Source organism: Pinus tabuliformis, chromosome 5_1 (assembly GCF_031772625.1).
Source record: "Pinus tabuliformis cultivar Carrire ecotype Pingquan chromosome 5_1, CPIR1, whole genome shotgun sequence".
Lineage (NCBI taxonomy): Eukaryota > Viridiplantae > Streptophyta > Pinopsida > Pinales > Pinaceae > Pinus > Pinus tabuliformis.
The window spans coordinates 189,428,664-189,445,313 of record NC_142305.1 but is presented as its reverse complement, the minus strand read 5'-3'; positions in this window follow the sequence as shown (position 1 = coordinate 189,445,313).

Below are 16,650 nucleotides of genomic sequence, written 5' to 3'. Positions count from 1 at the left end.
GAGAAGGGCCTTCGAATACTTCATGGTAAAGGTATGGTAGAAGGTATGAGTAATAGCTCTCTGGATTTTGATTTCTGTGAAAGTTGTGTATATGGGAAGTAGAATCGGGTGAGTTTTTCCTCTAGAAGTAAGAGGGTGAAATAGATATTAGAACTTGTGCATAGTGATGTGTTTCGACCTGTGAAGGTTTCATCACTAGGTAAGTCTATGTACCATGTATCATTTATAGATGACTTCTCAAGGAATACATGGATATATTTCCTTAAGAAGAAAACTAAAATATTTGACAACTTTTAAGAATTTAAGGCTCTGGTGGAAACCAGACAGAGAAAAAGATAAAGGTGCTGAGGACAGATAATGCTGGAGAGTTTTGCAGTAAGGAATTTGAAGAATTTTGTAAGAAGTGTGGAATAGCATGATAGAAGACTACTCCATATACACCTTAGTAAAATGGAGTTGCAGAAAGAATGAATAAGACATTGATGGAAAGGGCAAGAACCATGCTCAGTGGTGCTAGGTTAGGATAAGAATTCTAGGCAGAGGCGGTGGGTACTGCATGTTACCTGGTCAACAGGTCAGCTTCATCAGCGTTGGAGGATAAGACTCCACAAGAGGTATGGACTGGTAAGAAACCCTCTCTTTCACATCTGAGGGTATTTGGATGTGATGCATATGTACATGTTCCAAAGGAGAAATGAACCAAGTTGGATAGTAAATCTATAAAGTGCATCTTTACTGGGTATAAGGATGGTTTAAATGGTTCTAAGCTTTGGAACCTAGTCACATGGAAGGTTGTGCACAGCCAAGATGTGGTGTCCAGAGAGGTGAAAGATGTTATTAAACATGAAGTCCAACGAAAGGAACCTGAGAAGATAGAGTTTGAGCTAAAGGAGGAAGAATCAGACTCTACGACAGAGGAGGAATCAGAAGATGAAGGGCCACAAACTCCGGCTATGAGAAGATCAGTTCGAGAAAGAAGGCAGCCTGAAAGGTATAGTCCATCTACTTTTTGTTCAAATTTTTCTTTATCTATTACTAACAATGATCCCAAAACTGTGAATGAAGCAGTAGATTCAGAGGATGGAAAACTCCAGAAAGAGGCCATGGTTGATGAAATGGCATCTTTACACAAGAATGAGGCTTGGGATCTGGTGGAGTTTTTGGCTGGAAGGAAACCCATTGGAAGCAAATGGGTGTTCAAAAAGAAGATAAATATAGAAGGTAATGTGGACAAAAACAAAGCTCAGTTGGTAGCAAAAGGTTATTCCGAGGTGTCTGGAATTGATTTTGGTGATATTTGTTCTCCTGTTGCCAAGGTAACTTCTGTTAGATTACTTATATCTATTGCTACTACTTTTTATTTTGAGGTAGAACACATGGATGTGAAGACAACATTTTTTCACAGGGATCTATAAGAGGAAATATACATGAAGTAACCTCAAGGCTTTGCAGTGAAGGGTACGAAAGAACTGGTATGCAAGTTAAAGAAGTCTCTATATGGGTTAAAACAGTCACCAAGAATGTGGTATCAGAAATTTGATACACTTATACGAGGACTTGGCTTCACCAGAATAAAAGAAGATTACTGCGTGTATTTTAAATTAATTAGTGACCCTGTTATTTATCTTGTCTTGTATGTGGATGATATGTTGCTGGTTGGAAATGACAAAGAAATTATCCAGGATTTGAAGACCCAATTGTCCTCCAAATTCAACATGAAAGATCTTGGTGCTGCAAACTATATGTTGGGCATGAAAATTAAAAGAGATCAGGCAAAGAGGAAGCTTTAGTTAAACTAGAGGAAGTATGTCGAGACAATACTACAGAGGTTTAATATGCATGATAGTAAATTGGTGAAGGTTTCTATTCCTGTAGGTGTGAGGTTATATGCTGAACAATGTCCCAAGACACAAGAAGAGGAAGAGGACATGTCCCGTGTTCCATATGCAATTGTAGTCAGTACCCTGATGTATGCAATGGTCTATACTAGACCAGACGTTGCACATGCAGTGGGAGTATTGAGAAAGTTTATGTCAAAACTAGGAAAGGAGCATTGGACAGCAGTGAAGTGGGTTTTCAGGTATTTGTGTGGCACTAGTGATTATGGTCTGTGATACCAAAGAAGACCAGGATTGGACAGAGTGTTTGATATTCGTGGCTTTGTTGATGTGGACTGGGCTAGAGATTTGGATCAAAGAAGATCTATAAGTGGGTATTTGTTTAACCTATTCGGAGGTGCAGACAGTTGGATGAGTAAGAAACAATATATAGTGGCACTATCAACTACAGAGGCAGAATACATGGCAGCCACTTAAGCAAGCAAGGAAGAAGTTTGGTTGCAGAGATTGTGTTCAAGTTTCAGGTTAGTACAGGAAGCTATAAGGATAGGCTGTGACAGCCAAAGTGCAATTTTCTTGGCAAAGAACCCTGCATATCATTTAAAGACAAAGCATATTGATGTTTAGTATCACTTTGTGAGGGATATGATAGAAGACAAAAAGGTGTTGATGGTAAAGGTGGACACTTTGAAGATGCATTGACAAAATATGAGAGCTCTGAGAAGTTCTCTTGGTGTAGAGAGACAATGGGAATTTCAGGGCTAAGAAAATGACTAAGCTCTCTTGTAGCCCCCTGTGGAAAGAAAACAACAAGTGGGAGAATGTTGGGTTGTGTTATATTCTTTTGATGTAGTGAATAGGGGGTTTGAAGGGCACTTGTAACACCACTTTATGGGGTCCGGGGCAACGCCCCAGAAAATTTTGGTTTTTGACCCTATCTTAGGTTGGGAAAACCCATCTATGGTTTTGTGCATTATTTTTGCACATGTTTTTTGGATGCGATGGTTTTCAGTCCATGGTATTGTATGCTTCGACATGTATAAATATGTATTGTAACATTGAGAGGAACATACTGAAAAATCAAGATGGTAGTCCTAGTTTTGGGATGCAAGGGAAAATCTCTGTGTATATGTGTTTTATGTGTTATGATCTCGCATTGTTTATTTTCTGTTTTTTAGAATTTGTATGCAGGCAATTTTTGTACTGGGTTAAAACCTACACTCCAGAGTCATGTTAGAAAGGCCTAGTAAAGCCATGACAGGTACATAAAATATTCTCGAAGGGGGAAATAAGAATGCTATGGGGCCAGCACGATAATGTCTTGGTGGAATATTTCCTGGATGGTTGAGACTTGGAGGAAAATTTCCTCATGGGAACATAAGATTGGTACCCATAAATGGAGGTCTTGGGGGAGTGGGTCGAGAGGGTTTAGCTAGAAGAGCAGAAATAGGATGTTGAGGGGATGGTTGTTGATCAGGTGTACCAAACTACTTAAGGGCACCCCATGACTCGTGTAACATGCAAACTCTCATGGAAGTAGGTTCAGAAATAGGCAGGGGAGGATCAAGGAAGGCATCCAATAATGAGGAACCTTTATAGACTCTAGGCGAGACACTAGTGCAAGGAGCTAATGACTGTTTATCGAACACCGATGAGATGATGAACTCTGGGGAGGTCACGGATGTTGTCTCATAGTAAGTTAACTGATCAATGGTAACGATCTTCCCTTCATGGGGGAATAACATATTCTAGAACGCCGCATATGTGAAACCTGGCATGGAATATGTGTAACTATGACCAAAGAGGATGTTGTAATCCAAAAGGGCATCGATGACTTTGATATCGACATGGACAGTCTTGCCAGCAAGAGTCACTGGAGAGTTGTGGAACATTCCAAGGGGCTAGGAGGAGTGTCCATCCCACACGCGCGAAGCGATGGTGGAGGGGAACAACTTATGTGACTTGAGTTATTTCCAAATAGTAGTGGACATCACACAGGTGGATGCGCCCTTATGAGTAATGCATCTAGGGATGATGGAATTACACACTCCAATTGGTATCTCGAAAGCAAAAGATGAAGGTAATGCAGGGTGATATGATGTATCAACTGGGGCGACAATTAAATAATCATCTTAAGGATCCACTGCAACCAAGGTAGTTAGTACAACCTTCTTTTGGGAAGGGCATGACTGGAGGAATTCCAGTGTTGACATGGTGGCAGGTGATTGCACCAAGTGATCTACTATATTGTATGTATGGGTAGCTCTCTTAGAAGACACATTACGGCATAATGGTCTCTTTGGGATCTTCGGAATGACCTCAACTTTTGATTGAGGGATTTGTAAAGGAAAATTTCGTGTCATAAGAAGCTCAACAAATCCTTTGGTTTTTGACTCGGAAGCTGATGAATTATAGGGCTTATCATGTTGACGCGATCAAGTTTGTAGTTTGATATGGAAGGAGTTAACCTCATCAAAGTTCATCATCATGATATGGTAGTCATAGGGACCAGAATGTCGGGGGAGGTTGGCTGCTTGACCTTGCTCGGGTTGAGCAGCAACAAATCCTTGCTGACGTAAATGATTTGTGAGCATGACAGGTTGAGGTGTTGTAGGATTTTGACGCAGCTGTTGGCCTCGAGAAGCTACTTGAGGTTCCCACATTTGGCACATCTCAGGTAAGAGGGGACACTCATGTGTATAGTGGCCATGTGCACCACAACATGCACAAGGTTTGTTTGTACGAATAACCTTGTTTTGCTTGGGTTGGCCACCCTATTGCTGGTTGTTGGTGTCAGGTTGGTTCCCTTAGGGTTCACTAGGCTCATTACCTTGGTTACTCTTGTTACCCTTCCCCTTATTCTTCTTCTTCAAATTTTGGGGATTGGTGATATCACTGTGCTACACAAACATGTGGTCCTATGGGGGCGGTGGTTGCTGGGGCTAAGGACATGTGGGATGTTGAGACATTAATGCTTGAGTGGCTGGATTGTCAAGTTGTGCAGAAGAAGGAGAATGAGTTTGGTAGATGGGTTGAGGCCCTTGAACATGTTACTAGCAAGACGAGCATAAATGTTGGAGTAACTCATGCCCCCCTGCAGATAGCCATAACTCTGTCGGTAATATGGTGAAGAGTATGAAATGGATCCAATGATACTGTCGGTGGCATGAGATGCTCGTAGTGCATTAACACTTATAGGACGAGGGAGGTCTAGAATAATGGTATAGACATAACCTGATTGATCCTAAATCAAATCATATCTCAAAGTGACCTCAAGATATTCTTCCTCTGTATGAGAAAATGGGATGCGACATCTTTCCCGGTGGGGGATAAAAGGCTCTTAAGAAACCAATCTAGATAAATACGGTCTTCGAAAGGCAGGGCATGACATGTGCTCCTACTTCAGCACCACTCTTTAACTTGGTCAGAAAGGCGAGTGACAGAGGATTGATGGAAAGTGGTCAAAATCTCAGTACCAATGTCATACCATAGAGGTAACTGGAAATATGATAAGAACGCCTTAGCAAGCATCACAAAAATGGAATGAGAAACAGAGGGCTGGTCTACATACCATTTTGTAGCATCTCCAATGAGTACGCATTGAAGGAGCCGAAGACGAATGGAAGCATCTGTTATGGAGTTAGAAAAACACCACATGTCAAAGGATCAGACATGGTTGGTAGGATCCTCTCTAGTAATACCCTCAAACTTGTAAATGTATGAAGGAAGCTTAGTCAGCATAGAGTGCCAACTAGCATCATGGTGTATGGGGTCGTTTATCAACTGGTTAAGATTTGGTAGACTTCACCTAGGCACAAAGGGGAGCATGGGCGCTGTCAGAATGGATCTTGAGACTGTTCAAAGTGATTTGACCATGATATATTATTGGAGCCAGCACCAGTTTGGGTTCCTGCACCAGTTGTGGGTCCATACATGATGATAATATGTGGTGAAGGAGGTTCGGATTGAGATGAGGAATTAGAAAGACCATGAGAAGAGTTAGGATGGAGAGTCGGAGGGCTATGAACTCAAACTCGACTGGGAGGAGTAATACGTCCAAGAAGAAGATGTAGGTGAAGGCCTAATAGTCTCCACGACTCATCCCATGGTGGTGCAATGATGGAAGGACAAACGTAACATGGAAAAGGTGAAGGGAGATCAACAATATATCTTCTGTCTCTGATGCAGTGAGATAAATTTATTATGTTAAGTCTTAGCATGGTGGTGTAAACCTAGCACCCTTCACTTAAGGTGTGCTTGTGTGTGAAAGTGTATTAATTGAATAAGACTAAATCGTGCATGTAAAAAATAAAAAAGCTTTCTACAAATAAACTGAAATAAATAGCAAGAAATATACAACAAAATAACTAACTAAACCCCACCAAAACTGGGTTTGTAGACACTGTACTACTCGGTCGCTAAACCTGTAGGAAATACACTAAAACACTCAAGACATTTGAATGTTAGTGTGATTGGGATGAAGTGACTCTAAGCTACTAGAAAGTGGTGCAGCAACAACAAAAAATGAGAGGGGAAGATCACTGCAAAAAGATAGGGAGAAGGGTGAAATACCTAGGGAATCCAATGGGACCCTAATGGAATGACCAAACAAGTTTAAATGTGAAACTATGGATGGTAGCATCCTATCTTATCAGATCTAAAACAAAAGGTTACAAATTTGTAAAATGTGGTTGAAAGTGCTGCAGAAACTCAGACATCTTACTTTGCTAAAATCCTCCTAGAAAGATGGAAGTGTATTAGAGGCCCTAGGGGAGGCTAATTTCAACTTCGATGAGTAAAAGAGAATGAATCAAGACCTAAGCGGGTTGAGATAGAGGTTAGAAACCTAGCGTACAGCTCTCAGAAAACTTGGAAACGGATGTGAGAAAAACCCTAAAACCTAGAAATTGCGGGTTCTAACCTGTTTTTTTATGAAATCTTATTTTTTTCGGAAGAAAGCTACATTCTTGAGCCCATATTGTACCTTTTTGGCTGAAAATTGTGATTTATGCTTTGAGGATTTCAGAATGCAAATTTCAAAAAAAATGTCTCACCTTTTCCATGAATGGTTCCTGTTACCTGCAGAAATGACCAAAAAGCTTGCAAAAGTCATAAATTTATCAGATCTAGGGTTTATACAGTAGGAAACATTAATATAATTGAAAAAAGAAGAAACCCTAAACTAAAAACCAAAGGTCACTCACGTTTCTGGATCTCAAGTATAAAACCCAATGGAGTGGCCAATTTGTTATAGTATTTTCTTCTCAATGATGTACTAAAAGAACCCACTTAAGATTGTGGATGAAAAAAAATATCAACAATAAAAATGAGTGCTAAACATTGTAGATCTTCATCTATTAATAGAAACAAAACCTGCCAAAATTCTGATATACTACAATCATAGTTAAACAATGAAAGAAAGAGTAATAACCCCAAAACATCGGAAACCAGATATGTAAAGAATAATTTAATAATAACACCTTTGAAGAGAACAAATAAATGTTAGCAGTCCCCCTCTATGGGATGGGTTCTTGTCTATCCTCACACGTTTTTAGCTTTTGTAGACTCTCTCTCCTCTATAATGTATAAACCGAGAAAAAATATGTTGTGCGACAATTCGAATAATCAAAAGTGAATAATCAATGGAAAACCCTCCTATTTATAACAAAATATTGGGTTATCCTCGAATAATGACCAAAAATAAAATATTATTGATCCCATTCTAGGAATTACCACTTGGAATATTTTATTATATTTGTTTGGAAGGGAAAAATTATTTTAACTTTTTTTAGAAATAATAAATAAATAAATGATTTATTTATTATCTCGATGAATTAGTTAAAGAATAATAAACAAATAATGATTTATTTAATTATGCCTAATGGATTTAGTTATATTTAGCAAAATTTTGTAATTAACTAATGATTAATTAGTTATTCTTAGAGAAAAATAATATAAATAATGATTTATATGTTTATTTTTCATGGTTAGGTCGAATTTGATAGAATAATAATAAAACAGTGGTTAAATTAATTATTCCTAGAAGAAAATCAAACAAAAAATTATTTATTTAATTATTCTTCATCATTTTAACTATAAATTACTTAACAAAGGTGGTTTATTAGGTAATTTCTCAAAATGAAAGCAATTTTACTAGGGTAAAATTGGCTTTACATGGTATACTTCAATCCATCTAGTAAATTAGGCTAGATGATCAATTTTTTGGTGATAACAAACTCACATTCAAATATTCAGATATGTGGTAGCCAAATATTCAAATATGTGGTTTCTTACTCATGGTTGTGTGGTGTGATCATGGTTCCTCCTCGGGACTAACAAAACCACATTAATAAATGTGTTTGATATACACCGATAGGCATATATTACTACATAATCTTATTACCCTCACAACATTATAAACTGCAGAATAAAATTTCATTAACATTTAAGGTTATTAATCATACTCACATCCAATAATTTTTTTCAAATCCTACATATTCAATAAAAAATAGAAGCAAAACCCTAGCTATTAGAGAAATACAAGAAACCTAGATATAATATAATGTATAAAGAAGGAAAAATCTAGCTATGACATAAAGAGAAGGAAAATAAAAATCATAGATCCATATCAATGCTTAAATTACTCACTAAAGTTTTCATAAATAATAATGAATTCAAGTTCAAACTGATTTGCGCTATAACCACCTTACAAAACTAAGAATATATGATTTAAAAATTTAAATCATTCTTTTCTTTATGAAATAAAAATCTATGACCATAGAAATTTATATCAAATGATTTTGAGAGATAAAGAAGGAAAACGTAGCACTTACCTACAGGCAAGAATGCATTCCTATGATCTTGATCTTTTTTCCTACATGCTCTTCCTTCCCATCAAAGTCTTGGAATCTATGTTATTAGAATGATTTAAAAAATAAAAGTCACTTTCATTTTAAGGAAATATTTTATATAAAAAAGCAAACAAGTTCCAAATACCAAACTCCTTCCACTTGGTTGTCATCATCACTGCATGCAACCTCATAGCTATACCATTTCTTGACATCTCATTTGTGTCCCTTGCACACACCCACCCCTCATCTTAATAAACCAAATTTCATAGAGAAATGGATATAAATCCAGGATGGAAAACAAATGAAGAGAAATATAATAGGTAAAACGTATTCAAACAAAATAAGTGCAACACAAACAACAAAGAGGCATGGCCATCCAAAATAGATGGAAAAAAAATTGCATGTTTCATGTCTCCCTTAATTGACACTCTTATCACTTCTCGACAAACCTAGACTCTTCCTCCTCTCCTTATGACTTTACCTTGTTTTCTATGAGTAAGAATGTAAAAACAGAAATACATAGAGAATGAACATGAAACTAGAATTGAGTGAACAACTCTTCTCATCATTCAAAAAATATTTAAATAAAATAGCATAGGATACTAGGAAAAAAACAACAATAAATGACTAGAGAAAGTTCCAACTAAACCCAACTAAACTCAACTGAAATAAAAACACCTATGACACCTAGAAAATAGTGAAATTAATTATCTCAACACCCACACCTAATCTCAATTGTTACAAGTATTTGGACATGCAATGGTCGATTTCTCTCTTCGAAATTAAAATACAATTTTTCACAATGGTTTTGTGAAAATATATGCAAGTTGATCTCTTGAACCATAAAAATAAGATAATATATCTCCATCATAGACAAGCTCATGAATGAAATGAAAACGAGTGGGAATGTGCTTGCTATTTTTATTAAAGGTGTGATTTTTTGATAAATAAATTGCAAAACTGTTATCAAAATAAATAGGAGTTGGGACCTTTTAAACACTTGAAAGATCCTTCAATAGTTTTATTTGCCCCACTACTTGACAACTTGTTAAAGTCGAATCTACATACTCTACCTTTATAGAAGATATTGAAAAGATGGGTTTTTTCATTGATTCCCATGAGAACAGATTGGTTCCAAAGTGAAAAAATACCTTGAGGTGCTTTTGGGATCATCTGAATTGCCCATAAGCATTGCTTGTATAACCTGAAAGTGAGCAATTTTTTGAATGTGCGTAGAACAAGCCATTGTAAACTATTCTTATAACATATCTTAAGATTGTTTTGGTGACCTTCCAATGAGAAATATTTGGTGATTGCATAAACTTGGAGACAAAACTAGCTTCAAATAGGATATCAGGTTTAGTTGAAGTGAGACATGACAAACTACCAACTAGACTTTTATACAATGTGGAATCAATTGGTGGTGCTACATCTTGTTTGCTTAGCTTTGTGCCTCTTGGGTCGTTAATATATCATTATTATTGTCACTTTTGAACGCTTATTCCACCCATTTCTACTATTTTTCATCATGTCATTTATTGTAATTTATTATTTAAATCCATTTTATAGTGATTTATGCTCTTATGAATGAATATTATTTATTCTCCTTTATTTCTAATAAATTGATGATTATGCATGATTTTATCACTGAAAGTTTAATAAATTGGTTATAACATTATTCACCATTTTTAGCGTCTAAGATAATTTCCACATTGAAGATTTCATCACTAAAAGTGCCAACTCAGAAATGCGCTGGAATAAGAAGTGACAGTTTTTCGGTTGAGATTATGAGCAAATGAAGATGAATCTGGAAAATCTAGAGCATGGGTTTTATCCAAAACGGACCAAATTAACTTTGAGAAAGAATGGTTTTCCCAAATTCAACGTGTTTTGAGAGAAACGCAGGGTTCTTTGAGCATGATTTTCTCAAATTCGTTGTGTGTCCATTTTCCAAATCTCAGCTCCAAACCCAAATTCGCCTTGCTCTTGTTGGAAGGTGGATGGAAATATATCTTCTTGTTGATCAATTGGTTGGAAAAAATCTAATTTTGTAATAGAAATCATGTTGTAATTATCTCTGTTGTAACTTCTCTCTGATCTATCTCTATTTAAATGAAAACAGAGATCAGAGAGGGAGATGGATTCGAATGATGGAATTGAGGATGAATTAGAGATTCAAAATTGAGGATGGCAGAGAGAATGGATAATGGCTGAGAGATGGAGAGATTTATTTTTGTAATCAAATGTAACTCTCCTTTGATATTTTAATATAAATCTAGTTGCTATTCCATATTTGATCCTGAAGTAGCCCAGCAGCATCCGCTGGCGGCTAAGGGCCCAGCCTCTGGTGGATTTTGCTGCTGTCGTATATTATCTCTTTGGTTTATGCGTGGTTTTCATTATCAACTTTATTTGGTAATCTGGTATGTTCCATTATTGTACATCATGGTTCTGCTATATCTGATTTATTAAATTGAGTAATATCGTTCTCTATGACAGGAATGTCGTATTGATTCATCTTGACTTGGTAACGCATTGCTATTGTTTTAATCATTGATATAACATTGTTGGTCCTTACAGAATGTATTGTTGTTCCATTACAGTGTATGCGTGTTGTAACACTCTTTAATTGGTATTACTAAATTCATCATAGAGACTATATTTCCTTGCAATTGCTAAATCTATGAATGTTGTTGTTCCATTCCAAAATACAATCATATTCTTTATAACTAAGACTAATAATCAGATTACCAATATCAGATTACTATTAAGGTGTTCCGTGTGTTAAGTTATTGTGTATTTATATTTGAGTTTCCAGCATTGTTTCATATTCCATCATTCATCAATGTTTTTCTATTTCCGTGTGCTATCCGATTTATTCTTAAAGTAAAGATTGCTATTAATTTGGCTTTGTTGTTGTTCATTTCCATTAATTAGAGTTTGTTTTTTAGATTCCTTTAATTACAGTTTGCTGCCCATTTACTTTGTTGTTCATTTCTGTGATTAATTGCAATAGTTTGCTTTTAAAGAGTTTTCCTAGTTTACTTTCAATGGTAGCTTTAGTTAAATTTCTATTTCCTTTTAATTGCTTTAAAGCAGGACTCTCAACTGTAAAGAACATTGGTTATTGCTTCCTCGTTCCCAGATTGATTGTCTTGTTCTAGTTTGATTTCAATTACATCAATAGATAAAATGTGAACAGAATTGAAAAGAAAGAGATGTAGCTCTGAGGTGTGGCCTGCACCTGGAGACTACACTCACAAAATAGAGAGATCACTCTCGTACACTCTATTATTCATCAATGAAAGATTACATCATTAAATACAATACTAGGAATTAGGAAGTTGCACCCAAACCCCTAAACTTTAGGAACTAATCCTAAACTAGGGAGAATGTTACAACAATGTAACAATTTTCTCCATTAATACAAAATAATATTAATTATTTTTAACTCCCACCTTAATGGAGAAAGGGTTCTCCTGGACTCCTAGCATCCTTCTAAACAATTCAAATTTCACTCGTGCAAGAGGCTTTGTAAAAATATCAGCCACATTGTCACAAGTTTTACAATATTCAACAACAATTTCTTTTGATTGTATTTTCTCTCTAACAAAATGGAACTGAGTGTCTATATGTTTGGTGTTTTTGTGAAACACTGGATTGTATGCTAATTTAATGGTGCTCTGGTTTTTGCTTTTGATGGAATTGGGATTCTTCTATTCTTTTCCTGCATCTTTGATAAGCCTTCTCAACCAAATCGCTTCACACGTTGCTACACACAATGCTTGATACTCAGCTTCACATGAATACAAGGCTACAATACTCTGCTTCTTTCTACTCCATGCTATGACCTTGGATCTTATGTTGAATGCGTAACCTGTGATGGACCTCCGATCATCCAAGTTACCTACCTAGTCTGAGTCTGAAAAACCTACTAGAGTAACATCAGATACATCACTGTATAAAATACCATAATTAACAGTACCACAAAGATACCTCAACACGCTCTTTGCTACTACCCAGTGACTTTCAAGCGGTTTCGACATGAATTGGCTCAACACACTAACAGAGTATGCCAAGTCAGGTCTGGTTGTTGTAAGATATATCAAGCTGCCAACCAGCTGTCTATACATTGTGGCATCAACCTCTTTAGTGCCATAGTCACTGCTCAATTTCAGATTCTGCTGCAAAGGTGTCGCTGCTGATCTACACTGATCCATACCAAACTTTTCCAACAGATTTCTAGCATACTTCCCTTGGGTAAGAAAAGTTTGCCCAATATCTCTGCATAATTCTAATCCCAGACAGTAGTGAAGGATTCTGAGATCTTTCATCTCAAAAACTTGTGCCATAAGCCTTTTGATTTCTCTGATTAAATCATCTTCATTTCCTGTTATAATCATGTCATCCACATACAAAGAAATCAAAATAATCTGCCCCTGATTATTGTACTTGGTATACAAATTTGGGTCATTTAAACTTCTATGGAAGCCATGCTCTACAAAGAAAGAAACAACCTTTTCGTACCAAGACCTGAGTGCTTGCTTTAAACCATATAAAGCCTTTTTCAATCTGCAAACAAGATGTTCCTGCCCCTGCTTTACAAATCCTTCTGGTTGTACTAAGTAAATTTCCTCTTTTAAATCACCATTTAAAAATGCAGATTTAACATCAAGCTGGTGTAATTCCCAATTACATTTAGTAGCTAAAGCAATAAGCATTCTGATTGTATTTAACTTTTCTACAGGTGCAAAAGTATCATCAAAATCTATACCTTCCTGCTGTGAATATCCTTTTGCAACCAGCCTAGCTTTTAACTTCTCTATACTTCCATCTACATTCATTTTTGTTTTAAACAGCCATTTACATCCTATGGGTGTTTTATTCTTAGGCAGCTCAACTAAATCCCAAGTATCATTTCTAAGAATTGATTCCATATCTTCATTCATTGCAGCTCTCCCTTCCTTAAATTGACTAGCTTCTTTGTAATTAGAGGGTTCTACAATGTTCAAAAACTTTGACATCAAAGCATAGTTTCTCAATTTTAATGGTAATTGAGTCTTCCTACCTGATATCCTTGGTAGGGGACTTACCTCAAATTTGTTTTCTTCTGCTATAACTGGGCTTGCATTATCACCTTCTTGTTGTTCTTCTTTTTGCTCTTCTTTCTGCTCCTGCTCTCTTTCATCGTCGCTACTTTCCTCCAACAACAATGGAATGTGCCAATCATCACCAACGTCATCTTTCCCTTCCTGTACCTGTTCATGAAACACTACATCCCTACTTGCAAATGTCTTACGAGACTCAGGATTGAGTAATTTATATGCTTTAAATGTTGTGCCATAACCAACAAAGATGCATTTAACTGCTTTAGGGCCTAATTTCTTCCTATCAGCTTTGGGTATATGGGAAAATGCTTTTGACCCAAATACTCTTAGATGGTTTACTGCTTCAAAAGGGGTTTTGAAGCCAAGATACCTGGTAGGACTTATGTTCTTCAAATATACAGCAGTGTTGATAGCCTCTGCCCAAAAACTATTAGACAGACCCTTACCTTGTAGCATACTCCTTGAGCACTCCACCAAGGTTCTGTTTTTGTGCTCTACAACTCCATTCTGCTGTGGTGTGTGTGGCACTGTATACTACTAAACAATCCCGTGAGATTTGCAAAATTTCATGAATTCCTTTAGCTTGTATTCTCCCCCTTGATCAGATCGGAGAATTTTTATATTCTTACCAAATTGTTTTTCCACCAAGGTTTTAAATTCTATAAAGCACTGGAAAGTCTTACTTTTGTTGTTTAAAAAATAAACCCATGAATATATAGTGCAGTCATCAGTAAATAACATAAAATAATATGCTCCTCCTAGCGACCTTTTCTGCATAGGTCTGCATACATCAGTGTGCACTAGTTCTAAAATGTCTATTTCCTTCCTCCTATCATGCACAGGAAACTGTTCTCTATGCATTTTTCCTAAGGCACAACCATCACAATTTAACTGAATATTATGAAAGATAGGGAGTCCCTCGACCATACCTTTCTTCTGCAATAACATGAGGTCCTGCAAATTCAAATGATCGAACCTCTGATGCTAGAGTTGTTTGGTTGTCGATCCTCCTGCAACCATGGCTTGCTTTGGTATACTTTTTCCATCCAGTCTGTATAGGCTTCTAACTCGCATGCCTGTTGCAACTATTTCATTCCTGCAATCCTTTATCACACAATGAGTCTTGAAGAACTCGACTTGCATATCTTGATCAGCCATCATGGATACAGATATCAGATTTTTCTTAATTCGAGGTACATATAAGACATTTGTAAGGTGACTAATTTTTCCATTTGGTAAATTAACTGAAATCACCCCATGACCTTTAATCTCGTATCCACTATCATCTCCTAGATATATTTTTGATCCATTTATACTTTCTTCAAGACTATCAAAAAGTTCCTTTTTACCTGTCATGTGAGAGGATGCTCTGGGATCGACATACCAAATATCATCCTCATTAGATGTTGAAAGGGCATAGTCGACTGTGAACAGTCGAAATTCATGACTTAAGTCTTCTTCTTCAACAAATTATCCTCTGTGATTTTCATTTGCCTGCCTCCTCTTTACATCATCAGCCTCCTTCTTATAACATTCACTCTGTATATGACCCTTCTTTCCACAATAATAACATTTCTTTTTAGAATGATTTGCAAGCATACCTTTATGAGAATGTGAATTCTTATGTGATGTTCCTGCTTTCTTCTTTGATTGTTGTTGTGACTGCTTTCCTTTGAATGATTGTTGTTTTGCCGTGAGCGCAAGATCATCACTCTGGGGGTTCAAGTTCTACCGCCGCTCCTCCTCTTGCTACAAGTTCCCTGTGAGATCATCAAATGTGGGCGCTTTCTCCCTTGCCGACACTCCAGTGATGAACGTTTGAAAATCATCTCGCATCCTGTTCATTGTGATTACGACAAGATATTCATCAGACACCGCCACTCCGATGGCCCCCAATCCGTCTTTCACATCTTTAATTCGCGCAACAAATGCAGTAGCAGTCTCCCTTTCATCCGTCCTCATTGAAAATAGCTTGCTTTTAAGTGCCAAGACTTGGCTTGTATTCTGGGTCTCATATAGATTTTTGATTTTCGTCCAGATGTCCGCGGACGTTTTACAGTCTCTAATGTGTGCAATAACATTGTCCTTCACAAACATCTTCAACAAGACTTTCGCCTTGTTCTCTCGTTTTTCCCAATCTTGCTCCTGTGGCCCTGATTTCGACTTATGCTCATCGCCTGTAACTATGGACCAAGCATTCGCACCCTCGAGCAAGGTCTGGATCTTAAACTTCCAATTCGTGAAGTTAGATCCATTAAGTTTACCAGACTTGTTAAGGTAAGATTCCATCGTATTACTCATTGTGATCAGATCTACAAAATGAATCTACCAAACAACAAAAAACAATACCTGTAATATCGATCTGTCACCTCTGCCACCGACCTATAGTGTCTGGAAATTCCGCTCCACTAAGCAAATTCAGCGTTTCCAATACAACCGAAGAATTGATCTGATCAAAATTGATCCGATCTGCCTCTCCCGGATAGATCTGCAACTTCGCCGATCTGCACCCCTTGCAAACCGCCAAACGAAGTTGAGGCTTCCCGCAGATCCCCTTGAAGGAATATTGGCGCGTCCTCCTTTGTATCAGCGTTTTCCCGAGCAAAAAATCCCCTTTGTATCGGCGATTTCCCAAGCAAAAAATCGCACCAATCAAAAATCGCTTAGAGTAATTTTGCTGGCACGATTACTCCATAAAATTCCGCGCCGATCAGATTTCTGGTGCTCTTGCGCGAATAATCCCAAAATATCCACACCAATTCCCTCCTAGCGCTTCTGTCAGCGCGAAAAGTGCACCAATATCCTTTCTACTCAGAAAAAAATATATATATCCGAGTCCGAGCAGGTGTTCTG